The sequence below is a fragment of the Pelobates fuscus genome, chromosome 3 (genome assembly GCF_036172605.1).
Source record: "Pelobates fuscus isolate aPelFus1 chromosome 3, aPelFus1.pri, whole genome shotgun sequence".
In the NCBI taxonomy this organism is placed as follows: Eukaryota; Metazoa; Chordata; class Amphibia; order Anura; family Pelobatidae; genus Pelobates; species Pelobates fuscus.
In genome coordinates, this window is record NC_086319.1 from 287,068,568 (window position 1) to 287,091,416 (window position 22,849).

A 22,849-nucleotide genomic window follows, 5' to 3' on the forward strand; every position below is an offset into this window, starting at 1 on the left:
CGTGCTACCCACAGGCTCCAGCATGCACTGTGGTGGTGCTATAAACCTCCCAGGTGCAATGCATCCTGGGGAAACTTGCTTTGTATTGCGAAAAATATTTGTAAACCGAGGCATTATTTTAAATGGATTTTCATTTGTAAACCGAAAATTATGTTAACCGAGGCATTTGTAAACTGAGGTCCCACTGTATATGATTTTAACTGTATACCCCGAAGAATCTGAATCTCTTTTTGTTGAAGGTTTTCATTTTATCCTATAGACCTATCTTCCTATGCAGTGAATTCCATATCTTTATAGTCCTTATTGTTACATTTAAAAAATTAAAAAAGAACAACCTTTTATACTGCTCTAGTCCTGGCATAATCACAATGCTAATGAATGAGTAACTTTGTTTTTATTAAATATACCGCAGAATTCTTCCATACTCACAGTAAGAACAACATCTCTGTGGATGTGCTCTGGTTTTCAAACCAATACTGCAGGGTGTAATTGTAATTTTTGATGATTATAATTCGGGAAATGAGGGTTATAAAAGCCTTTACACTGGTAATTACAGCCTTCCATATAATAAGCCATCTCAAGGACACCGATCTGCGAATTGATTCTGAAATGTCCCTTCACATTACACCACAATGAACAGGGAAATTGACTTTGATTATACAGAAGCAGAATATAAAATAGAGCTTTATTACTAAAGAGTAATATGGGACCCATATTGATTCATCCCGAAATTAAACAATTATTGCCTTTTAGCTCTCCTGAAAACATTATCTGCAAGTTTTCCTCCTCTCTGGAATGATAAAGAGGGATTAATCCTCCAGGCAGGATCTGTAGGACTTGTTAAGGATATACTGTGTGTCAGCTTTCTTTCCTGAGTATAAACTGGTAATCAATCATTTTCTGTGATGGGGTCACACTGTAAAGACGAGTGGTTTTCGTGGCATTGCATACAAGTGTCATATAATTGCTATCCTTCTTTTCAACTCCACCATCATGAATTTAGACACTGTTCAAATTCAAAACATTATTATATGCTTTATATGTTCTATGTCTTGTAGGTGTTGTACCTTGTGTTTATCTCCATTTCAGGCTTCAGAACTATTGAGTAATCTGAAGGGAAAGGATAGAGTGCTTAGAATAATACATATAGGGTATTTATTAAAGGGAGAATTGTGAGAATTGAAAGTGAATCTCAAATTTAAGAGCAACGTACCTGCACTGGAAGTATAGTTAACTTGAAGACTTCCCGTTCCGGGTATTTTGACCTTAAGTTTGAAATTCACTTTGAATTCAATTTGAATTCCAAACAATTCTCTCTTTAGTAAATAATGATAGTCAGGGGTATTCACAAAAGTTATAATTGCTAGGAATTCAAATTGAATTCATAGTAAATATTATGTGACTGTCTGCCTCTCTGTGTGTGGCTGTGTGCCTATGTGTGACTGTAACTGTGTGTGTGTGTGTGTGTGTGTCTTTCTGCCTGTGGGTGTGTGGCTGTGTGCCTATGTGTGACTGTAACTGTGTGTGACTATCTGCCTGTGTGTGTGTGGCTGTCTGCCTGTGTGTGACTGTAACTTTGTGTGTGTGGCTGTGGGTGACGTGTGAGACTGTGTGCCTGTGTGTCTGATTTTTCGCACAGGGTGCCTAAAGGCCAAGGCCAGCCCTGGCTCTATCTATCCCAAAGTGTCCGCATGGACGTCACCAGTGCTTCCTCCTGTTTTGGAGGAAGCAATTTATGGACCCCCAAGGCGGGCGTCTGTGAGCACATCAGAGGCAGCGGGGGAGCTGTAATCCTCCTGCTCTGTTCCCTCGCGAGCCATATACTGATGCCGGGAAACTAAATATGATGTTATATTCTGGCTCCCTGCATTGGTAGACATCCCACGAGGGAGCAGAGCAGGAGGATTACTGTTACCTCGCCGCCTTTGATGTGCTTATAGCTGCCCGCCTCACATCAGCCCCACTGGACCCCAGGTACAGATCCACTCCAGCTCTCCCAAAGGTAGGGAGGCTGGGTGGACAAATTAAAATAATAATATTAGTAATTTGTGAGTGTGTGTGAGAGAATGTGTGTGAGTCTGCCAGTGAATGTGTGAGTGTGTGTATGTCTGTCAGGGAATGTGTGTGTGTGTGTGTCAGTGAATTTGTATGTGTCTGTCTGTGAGTGTCTATCACCTCAGTGAGAGTCTTTGTGCCTGTCATTATCATTGAGTGTTTGTGTGCCTGTCAGTGAATGTGTGTGTGTGTGTGTGTGTCAGTGAGTTTATCTGTGTCTGTCAGCGAATGTGTGTTTGTCAAATCAGTAAGAGTCTGTGTCTGTCAGTGACGTCTGTGTGTTTGTCATTGAATGTGTGTGTGACTGTCAGTGTGTATCTGCCTGTAGGTATGTGTCTGTCTGTCAGTGAATGTGTCAGAGTGAATTTGTGTGTGTGAGTGTGTCTGTTAGTGAGTGTGTGTATGTTAGTGAGTGCATGTGTCTCTGAGTGTGTTCGTGTCAGTGTGTGTCTGTCATTGAACGTGTGTGTTAGTCAAACAGTGTGTGAGACAATGACTGTCAGTGAGTGTGTATCAATGAGGGCATGTTGTCTGTCAGTCTGCCCATCAACACTGTCATCCCTACATCCTGCCCCCCACATTGTCACCTTATTACACCCTGCCCCCCACACTGTCACCTTCCAACACACTGCCCCCCACACTGTCACCTTCCTACACAGATACTACTACAAGCATATCCACTACATCCACTACACAGACACTGCATCCACTAGACACACTACATCCACCACACAAACACTAGTTACACTACACAAACACAGACACTGCATCCACAACACACACACAATGTACTCAATACACACACTGCATACAATACAAAGGACATCCACGACATGGAAGAAGAGGGGAGAAAAGACATGAAAGGAAGGGGAACAGAGACATGGATGGTGGTGAGGGCAAAAAAGACATGGATTCTTCAATCCATGGGGTAGATACGAGCTGAACGGACAGTGCAGCTACATCTAAGGTGTGACACATTACCTACCTGGCTGAGACTGCAGTTTGCAGAGGAATTATATATTTCATGTATATATTATATATTTCATGTATGGGAAAACAGAAATTTTATTTAGTGTAAATTATTTTTCCTTAATATAGTGGTTGTAGTACAGAAACAAGGGGGATGTAGTTTTTCACTGTGGAAAAGACACTCCGAAAAAATAAACTCAATACAACTTCCTACTCACCATATAGATTCCATATAGATTCTGGTCGCTCCACAAACACTTCAGTAATAGCAAGAAAACATAGAGACCAAAATCTATGCAAGATATTTATTTATTATAAAATAACGGGTGGGAACCGGTACTTAAACTATATTAAGGGAAAAATAATTTACTCTAAGTAAAATTTCTTTTTTTTTTTTCTGGCATACAGTGGCAGTACAGAAACAAGTGGAAATAAACTCACATTTTTTGTATCGGATCAACAGCAGAGACAGATATGCATGAAAGGCTGAATGTGACTGTTAGGCTGGAAATTCACAACACAGGGTCTGGAAACCCTTATGCTGTTATGGACTTATGCACTAACATGTTTCTGCTTTCCTTTGTCTGTGTAATCAGCTGCTGGGAATACTCAAAGATGTAACACCATTTCAGAAGGAGTATCAATAAGCATTCAAAGGTTTTAATGCACCTATTGTCCTCCCCCCGGCCCCCACCCCTGAGCGGCGGGTGAGGGCCCTAAATTAAAATAAGGGGGTGGGGGACCTATTGTCCTTCCCCCGGCTCCCACCCCTGAACGGCGGGTGGGGCCCCTAAATTAGAATAAGATGGGGACCTATTGTCCTCCCCCCCGGCCCCCACCCCTGAGCGGCGGGTGTGGGCCCTAAATACCAATAAGGGGGGGGGACCTATTGTCCCCGAACCCCTAGTCACAACCCTCCCAACAAAATGAATGAGCCCTACCTACCTCCCTCACCCTAAAAAAAGTGAGGGGAGGCCAATTATTGTAATAAAATCATACATACAAAGGTAGCAGCAGATTTCGCAATTATGTTTCTTACTCTTAAAAAAAAAAAAAAAAAAAGGAAATAAAAGTACAATGATAGTGCAGTATGTTATGAATAATGTGGTGATAAAGATATATTCCAAAGGAGCACTCACATTTTCCAGAGCTTAAAAAGCTCTATTTTAGGAGCCTGGATGGAACAACAAATGGTAGGGGGGTGACTAGGGGTTTGGGGACCCCTACTCACCTGAGGGGTTACATTTTTATTTAGGTCCCCACCCGCTGCTCATAACAGATAGCAAAAGCTGGTGTCAGGCTCAATGACGCAAGAACAGAAACCTAGTTTAAAGCATGAGAAATGCGAGTTTAACCCTTTCAAAGAATCTTGTATTATAATTAGGCCTACTAACCACTTGATCTTAGGCCTATGTATACAGTAATACTTTAGCTACGTAATAAGAAATACAGAAGTAGAGAGCAGGACATGACTCTGACACCTGTAACATAAAATATAAATACATATATATATATATATATATATATATATATATATATATATATATATATATATATATATATATATATATATATATATATATATATATATAGCTCTGTATGTCTAGGGGAATATTACCAGACATATTCATATGCTATGTAATGATACATAGCAAATACAGATCTAACTGCAGGTGATTTATTGTAATCTACATTATAATTTCTTTGGACATACTCAGGGTTATTCACTGAAGTCAGAATTGATAGTAATTGAAATTGAATTTGAACGTTAAAGCCAAAATAGCTAAACTGAAAAAAGAATTCCTTTGGAATTTTCTAATATGAATATATTTGATATTACCTACATTTTGTTATTACCTATTTAAACACTCTCCTTTAAGAATTTACATAATTTACAATATGGCACTACCATCAGCTCTAACTCACAGGCTCGCTGCCTATGTGTTCTCTTTTATTTCAACCTCTCTTCCACCCATCATCAGGGCTGCCATCAGAAATTGTGGCTCCCCTGACAAAGCACAAGGTCTGGCCCCGCCCCGCCCCCTCCCTCCCAGGCCCGCCCATGCCCTACCTAGTCCGCTGACAATGATGCAGGACTGAATGTGGTGTGTATAGTGGAAGTGAATTAGAATGTGTGTAATGGATGTAGTTTTTGTGTGTATTAGATACTGTTTGTGCAGTGAATGCAGAGTGTGTGTTTGTGTAGCGGATGCAGTGTGTATAGTGAACGCAGAGTGTGTTTGAGTAGTGGATGTAGTGTGTGTTTGTGTAGTGGATGTAGTGTTTGTATGTACTAGATTAAATGTGTTTAGTGGATGCAGTGTCTGTAGTGGATGTAGTGTGTGTATTAGACGCAGTGTCTGTGTATAGTGAATGCAGAGTGTTTCAATTTGTGGTGGATGTAGTGTGTGTACTGTGAATACAGGAGGTTTGTGTAGTGGATGCTGTGTGTACAGTTAATGCAGAGTTTGTGTCAGTATAGTGAATCCAGAGTGTGTGCATAGTTTAGTGAATGCAGAGTGTGTGTTAGTGTGTAATGAATGCAGAGTGTGTGTTAGTGTGTAGTGAATGCAGAGTGTGTGTAAATGTGTAGTGAATGCAGAGAGTGTGTTAGTGTGTAGCGGATGCAGAGTGTGTGTTAGTGTAGTGAATGCAGTGTGTTAATGTGTAGTGAATGCAGAGGGTGTGTTAGTGTGTAGCGGATGCAGAGGGTGTGTTAGTGTAGTGAATGCAGAGTGTTAATGTGTAGTGAACGCAGAGAGTGTTTGAGTAGTGGATGTAGTGTGTGTACAGTGATGTAGTGTGTGTTTGTGTAGTGTATGTAGTGTTTGTATGTACTAGATGAAATGTGTTTAGTGGATGCAGTGTCTGTAGTGGATGTAGTGTGTGTATTAGACGCAGTGTCTGTGTATAGCGAATGCAGAGTGTTTCAATTTGTGGTGGATGTAGTGTGTGTACCATTGGCGGATCCAGGGGGGGGGCAACGGGGCAATTGCCCCCCCCGAGATTCCCCCCTGCCGGCTAGTGCAGGGCTGGCATTCCCAAGCGCCAGCCCTGCAATGTGCCTGCGGATCGGGGAGAGTGATCAGTGATCTCCCTCCCCGGTCCGCAGGCACTGTGCTGACAGCCGGCAGGGGAGATAGAGAGGACCCGGGAGCTGTTACCAGCAGCTCCTCCGGGTCCTCCTCTCGCGAGATTTGGAGCGTTGCCGCGGTTACCACGGCAACGCTCCAAATCTCGCGAGAGTGAACTCTAGCCCTGGAGCGCGGGCTAGAGTTCACTGGAACCACTGGACCACCAGGGAATCCCACTGGGACCACCAGGGATCCAGAAATGTCCCCCCTCCTCCTCAATAAAGGTAAGAAGGGAGGGGGGACATAAATATATTTCATTAAATACATTTTTTTTTTTATTATTAAAAAAGCCCCCCTTCCCTCCTCCCCTCCCCCCCATACACACTGCCCCACATACACTGCCCCATACACACACTATACACACACTACACACACTGCCCCCATACACACACTGACCCCATGCACACACTGCCCCCATACACACACTGCCCCCATACACACACTGCCCCATACACACACTGCCCCCATACACACACTGACCCCATACACACACTGACCCCATACACACACTGCCCCATACACACACTGCCCCATACACACACTACAAACACTACACACACTGCCCCACATACACACACTGCCCCACATACACACACTGCCCCCATACACACACTGCCCCCATACACACACTGCCCCATACACACACTGCCCCATACACACACTGCCCCACATACACACACTGACCCCATACAGACACTGACCCCATACACACACTGACCCCATACACACACTGACCCCATACACACACTGACCCCATACACACACTACAAACACTACACACACTGCCCCACATACACACACTGCCCCCATACACACACTGCCCCCATACACACACTGACCCCATACACACACTGACCCCATACACACACTGACCCCATACACACACTGACCCCATACACACACTGACCCCATACACACACTACAAACACTACACACACTGCCCCACATACACACACTGCCCCCATACAGACACTACACACACTGACCCCATACACACACTGACCCCATACACACACTGACCCCATACACACACTGTCCCCATACACACACTGTCCCCATATACACACTGTCCCCATACACACACTGCCCCACAAACACTGCCCCATACACACTACACACACTGACCCCATACACACACTGCCCCACAAACACTGCCCCACATACAAACACTACACACACTGACCCCATACACACACTGTCCACATACACACACTGCCCCACAACCACTGTCCCCATACAACACTGTCCACATACACACACTGCCCCACAACCACTGTCCCCATACAACACTGTCCCCATACAACACGGCCCCCATACACACACTGCCCCCATACACACACTACACACACTGCCCCACATACACACACTGACCCCATACAGACACTACACACACTGACCCCATACACACACTGTCCCCATACACACACTGTCCCCATACACACACTGTCCCCATACACACACTGTCCCCATACACACACTGTCCCCATATACACACTGTCCCCATACACACACTGCCCCACAAACACTGCCCCATACACACTACACACACTTCCCCCTTACACACTGACCCCATACACACACTGCCCCACATACAAACACTACACACACTGACCCCATACACACACTGTCCACATACAAACACTGCCCCCATACACACACTGCCCCACAAACACTGCCCCCATACACACACTGCCCCACAAACACTGTCCCCATACAACACTGTCCCACAAACACACTGCCCCACAAACACTGCCCCATACACATACTGCCCTGCACACTGCACACCCATACACACACAGTGCCCTACACAAACTGCTGCCCCCATACACACATTGCCCCAAACACACACACACGACCCCCCCATACACACAGTGCCCCCCATACACACACTGCCCCACACATACATACAGTGCCCCCATACACACACTGTCACCCTTACGCACTCACACTCACTTCACCGCTCACACACACACACTGCACCTTTCACACACACACACTGCACCTTTCACACACACTTCACCCCTAACACACACACCACTTCTCCTATGCCCTATATCCCAGCAGACCCCAGGTAAGTTGTCAAACTGTTCTTAAACGGTATGACTACTTACTCTGGGGTGGGATCCTGGCACTACTGGCACCATAACTACTACACTGAGCTGTAGTGGTTATTGTGCCAGGATTATTTTTTTTAAATAATCTACAAGTGCCCCTCCCGAGATCAGGCTCTGGATCCGCCACTGGTGTGTACTGTGAATACAGGAGGTTTGTGTAGTGGATGCTGTGTGTACAGTTGATGCAGAGTGTATGTTAGTGTAGTGAATGCAGAGTGTATGTTGTGGTGCTGTGGCTTAGTTGGTTAAAGCGCCTGTCTAGTAAACAGGAGATCCTGAGTTCGAATCTCAGCAGTGCCTATTTTAGCTCTAGAATTGGAAAACTATCTTATGTCCCTCATCATTATTGCACCGAATCTACATCTCTTGCGTTATGGCACATAAATCACACAAGAACAACCACTATATATTAAATATATGTTGACTGAAAATTCATCAACCTAAAAAAAATTTGTATTTGCTTCTCTGGCAGCTTAAAAAAAAAAAAAAGGAGATACTATATGTGTCTATCTTATTAAAACATGGGCCAGTGGCGCAATGGATAACGCGTCTGACTACAAATCAGAAGATTGAAGGTTCGACTCCTACCTGGCTCGGCTGCTGTGCCGTGATCGTATAGTGGTTAGTACTCTGCGTTGTGGCCGCAGCAACCCCGGTTCGAATCCGGGTCACGACATCTCCATTTTTCACATTCTATGTTTCTATCAGAGTACAGAATATTTGATAGAGTCCTAACCTCAACATCTGAGGAAAGGGATTTAGGAGTGATTATTTCTGATGACTTAACCCCTTAAGACCGCAGCCAAATGTACAAGTTGTGATCCAAAAAAAACGTAAACAAAACCTGGCATTTGCGCTATATGTCTGTCCAACCGTAATTCACCTCTTTCATATTAAATGCACCCACACTTATTATATATCATTTTATTCAGGGGAAACAGGGCTTTCATTTAACATCAAATATTTAGGTATGGAACATAACTTAATATGAATACAATATAAAAAAATGAGAGAAAATAAGATTTTTTTACATTTTCTTAGTTCTATGTGACATTCTAACTGTGAATGTCATAATACTGTTTGCTTTTACTGCAATAAAATACACATATTTGTATTCAGCGATGTCTCACGTGTAAAACAGTACCCCCTATGTACAGGTTTTATGGTGTTTTGGGAAGTTACAGGGTCAAATAAAGCATGTTACACTTTTCAGTTTTTTCACATTGAAATTTGCCAGTTTGGTTACGTTGCCTTTGAGACTGTATGGTAGCCCAGGAATGAGAATTACCCCCATGATGGCATACCATTTGCAAAAGTAGACAACCCAAGGTATTGCAAATGGGGTATGTCCAGTCTTTTTTAGTAGCCACTTGGTCACAAACACTAGCCAAAGTTAACGTTAATATTTGTTTGTGTGTGAAAAATGCAAAAAACGAATTTGAAAGCCAATTTTGGCCAGTGTTTGTGACTAAGTGGCTACTAAAAAAGACTGAACATACCCCATTTCCAATACCTTGGGTTGTCTACTTTTGCAAATGGTATGCCATTATGGAAGTAATTCTTATTTCTGGGCTACTAAACGGTCTCAAAGCCAACGTAACCAATCTGGCGAATTTCATTGTGAAAAAACTGAAACGCAAGCCTTATGTTTGACTCTGTAACTTTTGAAAACACCCTAAAACCTGTACATGAGGGGTACTGTTATACTCAGGAGACTTTGCTGAACACAAATATTTGTGTTTCAAAACAGTAAAAAGTATTACAGCATTAACACATTCAGTGTAAGTGCCGTTTGTGTGCGAAAAATGCAATAAATTTCACTTTCCCTGACGATATCATTGTTGTAATACATTTTACGGGTTTGAAACACAAATATTTGTGTTCAGCGATGTCTCACGAGTAAAACAGTACCCCCCATGTACAGGTTTTATAGTGTCTTGGAAAGTTATAGGGTTAAATATAGTGCTAGCAAATTAAATTCCCTATACTTTTGGCCTGGGTTGTTAGGCAGGTCCCGCTAATTGTAATTAATTAGGATACCTAATTATGTAAAATTATTACATAAATATATATGTAAAATTATTATATATCCACGTGTGTGGATATATATATGTATATATATATGTATATAATTTTTTTACAATTATTTTTATTTATATATAGGTATACATATAGTGATGTATACGTATATACTTAGGTATATACATATATATATTATTTCGTTCTACGTGTATTTTGATATCAATATATATATATTAATATCAAAATACAGTTAGAACGAAATTACACACATATATATATTTTTAATTATTTTTTTTAATTTTTAAATTTATTTTTTTTAACGTATTTATATATTTTTTATTATAAAATATATATATATAATTATAATTATGTATATATTTAATCAATATCCTTCTACGTGTATTTTGATATTAATATATATATATATAATTATATATATATAAATATTAAAATACACTTAGTGTGTGTGTATATATATATATATATATATATACATACATATATATATATATATATATATATATATATATATATATATATATATACTTAGATCATATATATAATATATATATAAATTATCTAAGTATATTTGATGTGTAACTGTAATTTATTTATTTTTTTAACTAATATTTTATTTTTATTACAGGAGAGGGGCAGAGACAGTGTCAGCCAGTGATTTTACATCACTGGCTGACACACAGGATCAGTGATCACAGTGACAGGCTGTCACTGTGATCACCTCCTGCAGATCACGGTAATTGGCCACAGGGGGAGTGCCTGGGTGGCCAGGCATGCCCCCCACCGTGATCTGCAGGGGGATCCTGCCTGGAGTTACTATGGGTCAGCCAATAGGCTGACACATAGTAACTCTGATCGCAGTGACAGGCTGTCACTGCGATCAGATCGCAGGGAGAGGCTGTCTCTGCATTCAGATCACAGAGACAGCCTCTCACTGCGATCATACTCTGCAGATTAAAAATGCCGCGGCTCCATGTGTCAGCCGATTTTAAAATCGGCTGACACATGGTAAATACCGATCGCAGTGACAGCCTGTCACTGCGATCGGAAGCTGCAGACCGCGGTCCCCAGGCACAGGGGGGCTGCCTGGGGGGCCAGGCATGCCCCCCGACCGTGATCTGCAGCGGCCATGTGCCGCCGGCCACGTGGGGGGTAAGACCGCCCAGGACGTACTATGCCGTCCTGCGGCGTTTAGAGCCGCCCAAATAAGGACGGCATAGTACGTCCTGCGGTCTTAAGGGGTTAAAGGTAGGCAGACAATGTAATAGAGCAGCAGGAAATGCTAGCAGAATGCTTGGTTGTATAGGGAGAGGTATTAGCAGTAGAAAGAGGGAAGTGCTCATGCCATTGTACAGAACACTGGTGAGACCTCACTTGGAGTACTGTACACAGTACTGGAGACCCTATCTTCAGAAGGATATTGATACCTTAGAGAGAGTTCAAAGAAGGGCTACTAAACTGGTTCATGGATTGCAGGATAAAACTTACCAGGAAAGGTTAAAGGATCTTAACATGTATAGCTTGGAGGAAAGACGAGACAGGGGGGATATGATAGAAACATTTAAATACATAAAGGGAATCAACACAGTAAAGGAGGAGACTATATTTAAAAGAAGAAAAACTACCACAACAAGAGGACATAGTCTTAAATTAGAGGGACAAAGGTTTAAAAATAATATCAGGAAGTATTACTTTACTGAGAGGGTAGTGGATGCATGGAATAGCGTTCCAGCTGAAGTGGTAGAGGTTAACACAGTAAAGGAGTTTAAGCATGCGTGGGATAGGCATAAGGCTATCCTAACTATAAGAGAAGGCCAGGGACTAATGAAAGTATTTAGAAAACTGGGCAGACTAGATGGGCCGAATGGTTCTTATCTGCCGTCACATTCTATGTTTCTATGTTTCTATGTTTCTATGTTTCTATGTTAGTGTAGTGAATGCAGAGTGTATGTTAGTGTAGTGAATGCAGAGTGTGTGTCAGTATAGTGAATGCAGAGTGTGTGTCAGTATAGTGAATGCAGAGTGTGTGCTTAGTTTAGTGAATGCACAGTGTGTGTTAGTGTGTAATAAATGCAGAGTGTGTGTTAGTGTGCAATAAATGCAGAGTGTGTGTTAGGGTGTAGTGAATGCAGAGTGTGTCAGTGTAAATTTGTAGTGAATGCAGAGTGTGTGTTAATGTGTAGTGAATGCAGAGAGTGTGTTAGTGTGTAGTGAATGCAGAGAGTGTGTTAATGTGTAGTGAATGCAGATAGTGTGTTAGTGTGTAGCGGATTCAGAGTGTGTTAATGTGTAGCGAATGCAGAGTGTGTGTCAGTATAGTGGATGCAGTGAGTATGTTAGTGTGTAGTGTATGCAGAGTGCATGTTGTGTTAGTGAATGCAGTGTGTGTATTGTATTAGTGTATGCAGTGTGTATTAGTGTATGCAGTGTGTGTTGTATTAGTGTATGCAGTGTGTGTGTTGTGTTAGTGTATGCAGTGTGTGCTGGGTTAGTGTATGCAGTGTGTGTGCTGTGTTAGTGTATGCAGTGTGTGTGTTGTGTTAGTGTATGCAGTGTGTGTTGTGTCAGTGTATGCAGTGTGTGTTGTGTCAGTGTATGCAGAGTGTGTGTTGTGTTGGTGTATGCAGTGTGTGTGTGTTGTATTAGTGTATGCAATGTGTGTGTTAGTGTATGCAGTGTGTGTGTGTGTGTTAGTGTATGCAGTGTGTGTGTTGTGTTAGTGAATGCAGTGGGTGTGTGTGTTGTGTCAGTGTATGCAGTGAGTGTTGTGTCAGTGTATGCAGAGTGTGTGTCGTGTTAGTGTATGCAGTGTGTGTTGTGTTAGTGTATGCAGTGTGTGTTGTGTTGGTGTATGCAGTGTGTGTTGTGTCAGTGTATGTAATGTGTGTGTTGTGCTAGTGTATGTAGTGTGTCAGTGTATGTAGTGTGTGTGTTGCGTTAGTGTATGTAGTGTGTGTGTTGTGTTAGTGTATGCAGTGTGTGTGTTGTGTCAGTGTATGTAGTGTGTGTGTGTGTGTGTGTGTGTGTCAGTGTATGCAGTGTGTGTGTGTCAGTGTATGTAGTGTGTGTGTGTGACAATGTATGTAGTGTGTGTGTGTGTAAATCTGGGGGGGAGGGGGAGGGGGAGTAATGGGCTTTTTTACATAAAACATTTTTTTTACATTTAAATTTTATTAAATTGTTTCTCCCCCCTCCCTGCTTACCTTTGTCCAGGGAGGGGGGAGATTCCATCCCTGGTGGTCCGGTGGGGGACCCCCGGCTCCCTGTTACCGCAGAGGGGGCCCAGGCAGCACACAGCTTCTCCTCTCTTCTCTCCTCCAATAACTCTCGCGAGATCCGCGGAGCGTTGCCATGGCAACCGGGTCTCGCGAGAGTTATAGCAGGTTGGAGAAGAGGAGAAGCTGTGTGCTGCCTGGGCCCCCTCTGCGGTAACAGGGAGCCAGGGGCCCGCGGCTGCACACATAGATCACGATATTCGCTATCTATGTGTACAGAGAAAGAAAGTGGGGCCAGGACTGCCAGAGCAGTCCAGGTCCCCAGTTCCGTCATGGTTGTCACCCCCTGATGGCGGCCCTGCCCATCATGTCCAATCAATTGCCAAATCCTGCCACTTCCATCCCAAAAAACATAGTGTGCCTCCTACCCTATGCAACACCAGATGCTGCAAAGGTGCTGGTCCATGCTGCTATCTTCTCTTGCCCTCACTACTGCAATCCACTTTTCAGTGGTCTTTCCTGTCTATGGCAACATCATGTGCTTTCCTTCAACAGTTCTGTGGCTGTATACATACCCATATATATAGTACAATTAAGGCTTGCTGTGCCAGGACAACCTGGAATACAATGTAAATGAAATGTATTTTATATAAAAAAAAAGTTTTCAGAGATGTATTTTTTTTTATTAAAAGCACAACCCACATTACGTGCAGGTCCCTACATTCTCTACCCTTCTATGAAAGAGCCTGAGCCACAGAACCAGCCAATCCATAGCATGAGTGAACACAACTCTGGGTAAGGTTGTCAATCAGCTTCTAGCAGCACGCTACCAGCATATTCAGCTGTTATATTAGTCTTATCTCATAAGCAGAACTGCAGCCAGGGCTGAACTACATATCCCATTAATCCTATCCTATAAATGCTTGAAGAGGAATTTGTAAGATAAGATCAGACAGACACCATAGGCTAGAATAATAAGCTCCTGTCTCTACGAGGTCTCTCTGTTACTACTTCTGCTTCCCTTTAATGAAAGTATCTTTTTTATTTAAAATAAATAGTTTTTTATCATTTGTATTTTTCATATTTTAAAATATTTTCGACACAAATTAAGCAAAATATCAGGGTTAATGATAACTTAAAGGGACACTATAGTCACCAGAACAACTACAGCTTATCGCCTTTTTTCTGGTGAGTAGAATCATTCACTTCAGGCTTTTTGCTGTAAACACTGTCTTTTCAGAGAGAATGCAGTGTTTACATTACAGCCTAGTGATAACTTCACTGGCCACTCCTCAGATGGCTGTTAGGGATCCTTCCTGGGTCATGGCTGCCTAAAATGCATCCAAACAATCAGTATCTCCTCCCTCTGCATGCAGACACTGAACTTTCCTCATAGAGATTCATTGATTCAATTCATCTCTATGAGGAGATGCTGATTGGCCAGGGCTGTGTTTGAATCATGCTGCCTCTGTCCCTGATCTGCCTCCTTGACAGTCTCAGCCAATCCTATGGGGAAGTACTGTGATTGGCTCAGACCACCACTTCTGATGATGTCAAAGGTCAGATGTAGTTCAGAGGCAGCAGCTCCAGACTGGAATACAAGTAAGATGTTTTCTATATTTAGGGAGGCAAGAGCAGGCCAGGGGGGCAAGGTGGTGGTTTTAACACTATAGGGTCAAGAATACATGTTTGTGTTCCTGACAATATAGTGTTCCTTTAATGCTTCTATGTACCTGGGCAGCCACAGTACATTTTGTAATTATTATTTTTGTATTTGCATGTTTGAGTGCATTATATACACAAAACCAAAATAATGTTTACTACCAGTATGATGTGTCTCTTTAAACAAATTGGTAAATAATTACTGAAAAAGCTCTGGGCTTTCCGCCAAATATTTCAGGTAAATTCTTACAACTGAATGTCTATAATCGCAGTCAGAATAATATAAACAATTAACAGTGTTTTGATATAAAGCTCAGAAAATTAAGTTTTGATTCTAAGAGCAGAGAACTTAATGAACCAAATATAATAATATAAAAAATAGCTGATTTTGTGTTGAAAGTGCCAAATTCCAGTAATTGGTTAAACAAAATATTTTCAGCTACAAAAAGGTTATTCAACAGAAAAATGTCTTAATTTGTTTCATTTAACACTGTTTTTGGTTAGTGTAATGCTTACAGACATGGTTTCCCCCAAAAGAAAAAAAATAACGAAATAATAATTTTAAAAAATCATCTTCTAGTTACATCAATCCTTTTTGTTGTAGAGAAAGGGATGTACCAGAGGACCTGCAGTGCGGAGGACTTGAGCAACAATGGGGAAGCATGCAACCATTGTTGCCCAGCCTATGCATGGTGACAACAGATGCTCAATATGCACAGATTTAACATTAGTCAGTCAAGAACCCTTGTTCCAGGCTGGCTAATGACACTGCCAGAGGTGGACTTACATCTCCAGCAAAACTGGGCTATACCTCTGCAAACCTGAAACACTCTACATACAGACTTCAAGCACCATGGCCACTTCAAATCACCGTAGAGTCATGGTGCTTGGAGTAATCATTTAAAGAGAAAGCTGACATCATTTTTTGTTATTATTTAAAACAAAAGGTTATATGTTTATTAGCCTTGTGTATGTCATATTGTAAAGCATTCTTATAAGTTTTTAGTGTATTTCTTGGCTTACCAATGCTCTTTGGGAACATTGTTAAATTCTCTTTGGTCAAAAGCACAGCATATTGAACCATATGTCTGGCATCTCGAACAAGCATTCTGGGATGGTTTTCTGTCAGGGTTGGCTAGAGCAGTGTTTCCCAACCCAGTCCTCAAGGCACACCTACCAGTCCAGGATTTAAGGATTACCCAGTTTTGTCTAAGGTGTTTTTAGAAAAAAAAGAAAAAACACCTTAGACAAAACTGGTTAATCCCTAAATCCTGGACTGGTAGGTGTGCCTTGAGGACTGGGTTGGGAAACACTGGGCTAGAGGATCCTCAGCAAGGAGAGAGGCAGCAACCTAACAAAGGTAAATACAGAGGGATAGTAAGAGGCGTATTACCAGACCTGGTCGGGCTAATGTAAACTATGAAATAACAGAACTAGACTAAGAAGACTACAGACCAGGAGAGGAACAAAATACAAAAAATTCAAATACAAAAAATGCATAGTACTGGACACAGGCAGGGAACACTAACACACTAATTGTCAAGACAAGCAAGGGTCAGGAACACAGAGAAGAGTAATGTCAGTAAATGAGCCAGGGACTGGTAGTCAAAATAGCCAAAAGACTGGAAACAGACAGGAAAGTAAAAAGGCCAGGTCAAATACATGAGGGAAAGAGAGCAGAATCTTAGTCAAGGCAAGCAAAAATAACAGAGACTCAAAGAACAGGACAAAACTGCGCTAAGGACTCTTGATCTCCGAAAGGTGCCTAGATGAGACCAGATAGTTCTCATTAAATAGGGCAGTTCAGATCAACTGATTCTGCTTCCTGGGACTACTCAAATCTGAAAGGCAGCACCTGTGCTACCTATAGGTGCTCTGCAAAAAGAGCAATGTGCCTAAGCAATCCTCTGGAATCTTCCCAGAAAGTAGGCTCCATAGTGGCATGGCGAGTAAAGCATAGAGGTAGAAAGTGAGAGACAGTATGTTCAAGTTTCACCAGAACCACTGAGAGATCTGTTGGTTTCCCAACATTTTTCCACCCAAAAATTGTTGTTTCCTTTCAAAGTGGGCCTAAAATGGTTAACTCCACAGGGTAAAGGTAAACTAGGAAATAAACTTAAAATGATCTCTATGGCACCATAACCACTACAGCTTTTAACCTCTTATGCTTTGTATAAATTCCCCTGTGTTTTGTCAAAATCGCTTTGAAGCAGGCTTACAAAGCCTGCTCCACAGCCAAGCCTCATGGGTAATGCTGAATACACACCTTTATGTTACCAGTCCAAAGCCATTAAAGCTTGAATGACAGGCTGCAAGCTCTGGGAATGGGTAGCCTGAAAGGTAGTCCTATCACATCATAGCCTATCACATCTATTTGATGGAAATTGCAGAAGTGAATCATACACATTATTTGAGCGGCTGTAATGTGTCAATGGTTCTTCTCTTCATCATTGCAGAGGGTTTGCAGAAATGTTGGGATGGTGAATACACAATCTACGCTTTTCTTTTGTAAGTTTATTGGTTGCTTTCATTTTATTTTATCACTTGTAATTTTTTCATTAAGTCGGTCTGAATAATAGTCTTGGTACATATTTATTTCTTTATTATAATAAATAAAGAATACTTCTTATTGTAAATGTGGCATGAAGCTCTGCTTTTGTGTATCCTAATATTATTTTAAAAAAAAATTCAAATATAAAGTTTGTAAGAAAAATGAATTGTGACAATTGTACATAAACTGTTTACAGTAAGCCTGCTTAAAGGACCACTATAGGCACCCTGACCACTTCAACTCAATTAAGTGGTCCGGGTGCCAGGTCCATCTAGGGGTAACCCTGCCTGCTGTAAACATAGCAGTTTCAGAGAAACTGCTATGTTTACATTGGGGTTAATCCAGCCTCTAGTAGCTGTCTCATTGACAGCCGCTAGAGGTGCTTCAGCGTCCATAGGAAAGCATTGAGAATGCTTTCCTATGGACTGACTGCATGCGCATTCGGCAGAAGAGGGAGGAGAGTCCCCAGTGCTGAGGGAGCCCGGCGCTGGAGAAAGGTAATCCTTTAACCCCTTCCTCCCCCTAGAGCCCGGCGGGAGGGGGGCCATGAGGGTGGGGGAGGACCTATTAACACTATAGTGCCAGGAAAACGAGTGTTTTCCTGGCACTATAGTGGTCCTTTAACCCCTTAAGGACACATGACGTGCGAGACACGTCATGATTCCCTTTTATTCCAGAAGTTTGGTCCTTAAGGGGTTAACTGTGACCTATGTTCCTGGCCATGTCCTTCACTGCTTGTCCTGACCTCAGGACTGTATGATACCTATTCTTGTGTAAAATGTTGATACTGAGTTGTTGACAGCATCAGGCTGCTATTCACTGCCCAGCAGATTTGTAACCTGTGTTGCCTATCTTTGAACGTTCTGTGATTATTCAGGCATAGATTTGCAGTTTGAAAATGGAAACCAATGTTTATGAACTACGTGTAGCAAGATCTGTCTGAGATACATGTTTACAAGCTGTAGTTTACCTGTATGTTAAAGGAACACTACTAGGAACTAGTGTTGGGAAAACAAACGTGGTCCCTGACTCTCTTCCCCCATTAAATATAGTAAAACCTCATCTTATTTCTACCAGCACTGGCTCCACCCCCAATCTACCTCCTTGGCTTGCATCTTCAGAATTGATTATCTCAGCCAATCACAATGCTTTCCCATAGGTGGAGCAGGGGTGGGGCCAAACACAACCTCCTTGGCCCTGGCCAATCAGCGTCTACTCATATAGATGTATTGCATTAATGCATGTCTATGGAGAAAGTTCAGCTCTTCCATGTAGAAAGTGGAGATACTGAATGCACCTTTAGGATGTAATGTAGACACTGCATTTTTGTCTGAAAAGGCAGTGTTTACAGCAAAAGGACTGCAGGGATTGACTCACCAGAACAAAACATTAAGCTGTAGTTGTTCTGGTGACTATAGTGTCCTTTTAACCCCTTAAGACCGCAGCCAAATGTACAAGTTGTGAACGAAACAAAATGTAAACAAAACGTGGCATTTGCGCTATATGTCTGTTCAACCGTAATTCACCTCTTTCATATTAAATGCAACCCCCCCTTATTATATATCATTTTATTCAGGGGAAAGAGGGCTTTCATTTAATATCAAATATTTAGCTATGAAAAATAATTTAATATGAAAAAAATGGGAGAAAAATATTTTTTATTTTTTTAGTTCTACATGACATTTTAACTGTCAATGTCATAATACTGTTTGCTTTTACTGCAATAAAATACACATATTTGTATTCAGCAAAGTCTCACGTGTAAAACAGTACCCCCTATGTACAGGTTTTATGGTGTTTTGGGAAGTTACAGGGTCAAATATAGCACGTTACATTTGAAATTGAAATTCGCCAGATTGGTTACGTTGCCTTTGAGACTGTATAGTAGCCCAGGAATACAATTTACACCCATAATGGCATACCATTTGCAATAGTAGACGACCCAAGGTATTGCAAATGGGGTATGTGCAGTCTTTTTTAGTAGCCATTTGGTCACAAACACTGGCCAAAGTTAGCGTTAGTATTTGTTTGTGTGTGAAAAATGCAAAAAACGCCAATTTTGGCCAGTGTTTGTGACTAAGTGGCTACTAAAAAAGACTGGACATACCCCATTTGCAATACCTTGGGTTGTCTACTATTGCAAATAGTATGCCATCATAGGGGTAATTTTCATTCTTGGGCTACCATAGGGTCATAAAGGCAACGTAAGCAATCTGGCGAATTTTAAAGTGGAAAAAAATGAAACACAAGCCTTATATTTGAAGCTGTAATTTTTGAAAACACCATAAAACCTGTACATGAGGGGTACTGTTGTACTCGGGAGACTTTGCTGAACACAAATATTTGTGTTTCAAAACAGTAAAAAGTATTGCAGCAATAATATCGTCCGTGTAAGTGCTGTTTGTGCGTGAAAATGCAAAAAACGTCACTTTTACTGGCGATATTATCATTGTAATACATTTTACTGTTTTGAAACACTAATATTTGTGTTCTGCGAAGTCTTCCGAGTAAAACAGTACCCCCATGTACAGGTTTTATGGTGTCTTGGAAAGTTACAGGGTTAAATATAGTGCTAGCAAATTAAATTCCCTATAGTTTCAGCATGGGATGTCAGGCAGGTCCCGCTAATTGTAATTAATAAAATGACCTAATTATGTAAAATTATTACATAAATATATGCGTAGAATTATTATATATATATGTGTGTATATATATATGTGTGTATATACATGTATATAATTTTTTTTATTATTTTTATTTATATATAGGTATATATTTAGTGATATATATGTATATACTTATGTATATAGATATATATATTATTTTGTTCTACATGTATTTTGATATCAATATATATATATTAATTTTAAAATACAGTTAGAACGAAATTACGCATGTTTATATATTTTTTATCTATTTATTTTGTATTATTTTTTTATTTTATTTTTTAACGTATTTATATATTTATTTATTTTTTATTATATATAAATATATATATAATAAAAATTATATATATATTTAATCAATATCATTGTACGTGTATTTTGATATTAATATATATATATAATTATGTATATATTAATATTAAAATACACGTAGAGAGTGTATGTATATTTATGTGTATATGTGTATATATATACTTAGATCATATATATAATAAATATATATATGATCTAAGTATATATAATGTTATTTTTACACTGATTTAACATCTTTTATTTTTTTTTTCAGACAGCAGGGGGAGTACCTGTCATTACAGGCACTCCCCATGCTGGCATTGCTATGGACGGCCAAAGAGGACGGAGGGGGACTCCCTGGGCTCTCAGGTAAGTCCCCCATACCGCGATCGCCGGCGTGGGATCGCCGGCGACCGGGTAAGTACATAAGATCGCAGGACGTTCTATGCCGCCCTGCGGATTTTAGAGCCATCTAAATAAGGACAGCATAGAACGTCCTGCGGTCTTAAGGAGTTAAGCACACTTTTTTGCATTTCTCATTTACACTGTTCCTTAAACATCCTCAAAACCTTTAAAAAAAAAATCCTGCTGCTTTGGATAATCACCTGTCATTATTTTTTTTGTCAGTGAAATATGCTAGTGTACATGCAGATTTGTGTCTACAAATGTAAGTTAAGTATTATAAATTTAAACATAGATACATATGTAAGTGTGTGAATTTTTATATTTATGTTTGTGTGTATATGCGGCCAAATCATTTGGTACACATTTCTAATATTGGATAAGAACACCACCCGTTTAATGCCCTTGCTCTCAGAAGATAATGATTTCTCTGTGGCATGGGTTCAGCAAGGTGCTAGGATCACACCTTAGAGATTTAGGTCCATGCTAAAATCATAGGACCATACGGTTGCAGCAGATGTTTCAGCTGCACATTCACACTACAAATTTACCACATCTAAATGGAACTCTGCCAGGTTGAGATCTGCGATTGTGGAGGCCTTGGAGTACAAGGAATTAATTTTAAAGAACATGAGAGATAAAGGCACACATAGATTATATTCTGGGGCAAGGCCCTCAAAAAGTTGTAATCACCATAGTAACCAATAGACAGTCTCTAAACATTGAGTTGAGTCACATTTTTTTCTTGTTCCAATAAAGGAACACTGCAGACACGTTAACAACTTAAAGGGACACTATAGTCACCTGAACAACTTTAGCTTAATGAAGCAGTTTTGGTGTATAGAACATGCCACTGCAGCCTCACTGCTCAATCCTCTGCCATTTAGGAGTTAAATCCCTTTGTTTATGAACCCTAGTTACACCTCCCTGCATGTGACTTGCACAGCCTTCAAATAAACACTTCCTGTAAAGAGAGCCCTATTTAGGCTTTCTTTATTGCAAGTTCTGTTTAATTAAGATTTTCTTATCCCCTGCTATGTTAATAGCTTGCTAGACCCTGCAAGAGCCTCCTGTATGTGATTAAAGATCAATTTAGAGATTGAGATACAATTATTTAAGGTAAATTACATCTGTTTGAAAGTGAAACCATTTTTTTTTTCAATGCAGGCTCTGTCAATCATAACCAGGGGAGGTGTGGCTAGGGCTGCATAAGCAGAAACAAAGTGATTTAACTCCTAAATGACAGTGAATTGAGCAGTGCAATTGCAGGGGAATGATCTATACACTAAAACTGCTTTATTTAGCTAAAGTAATCTAGGTGACTATAGTGTTCCTAATACTATTTTATTTTGCAATTTTCTTTCTTTAATCTGTTTCAAGGCTTGAAAGCACAGCTTTAAACCACTCCTCCAAGCCCTCCAATTTTGAGACTTAGGGCTGTAACTGTCATGCTTACCCAGTTTGTAAATGGTCAGCAGATGCAGTGGAAACCTCTCCGTGTGCCGACGTCATGATGCCAATGACGTCACCACGGCGCATACGTGCCGACAGTCTGTGATGGCTGAGTGGTTAAGGCGTTGGACTTGAAATCCAATGGGGTCTCCCCGCACAGGTTCAAATCCTGTTCACAGTGAGATAGATTTCTGTTTTAAAAAAGGCAGGCTGGTGTACTGGTAAGGAAGAGGTTTAGCAGCATGTAAACCAGGGTTCGAAACCCAGCAGAGTCAGTTCCTCACAGTCAATCTTGCAT

General features: G+C 40.9%; 3 non-coding genes across 3 annotated transcripts; all 3 read left to right on the top strand.

Annotated features, from left to right (window-relative positions):
* Nucleotides 1–8,498: 8,498 nt before the first annotated feature.
* Nucleotides 8,499–8,572, top strand: TRNAT-AGU (transfer RNA threonine (anticodon AGU)). The gene has a single exon. It is a non-coding gene; the product is annotated as a tRNA-Thr (tRNA).
* A 223-nt stretch (nt 8,573–8,795) lies between these two features.
* TRNAC-ACA (transfer RNA cysteine (anticodon ACA)) lies at nt 8,796–8,868 on the top strand. The gene has a single exon. It is a non-coding gene; the product is annotated as a tRNA-Cys (tRNA).
* An 8-nt stretch (nt 8,869–8,876) lies between these two features.
* On the top strand, nt 8,877–8,948 carry TRNAH-GUG (transfer RNA histidin (anticodon GUG)). The gene has a single exon. It is a non-coding gene; the product is annotated as a tRNA-His (tRNA).
* Nucleotides 8,949–22,849: the final 13,901 nt, after the last annotated feature.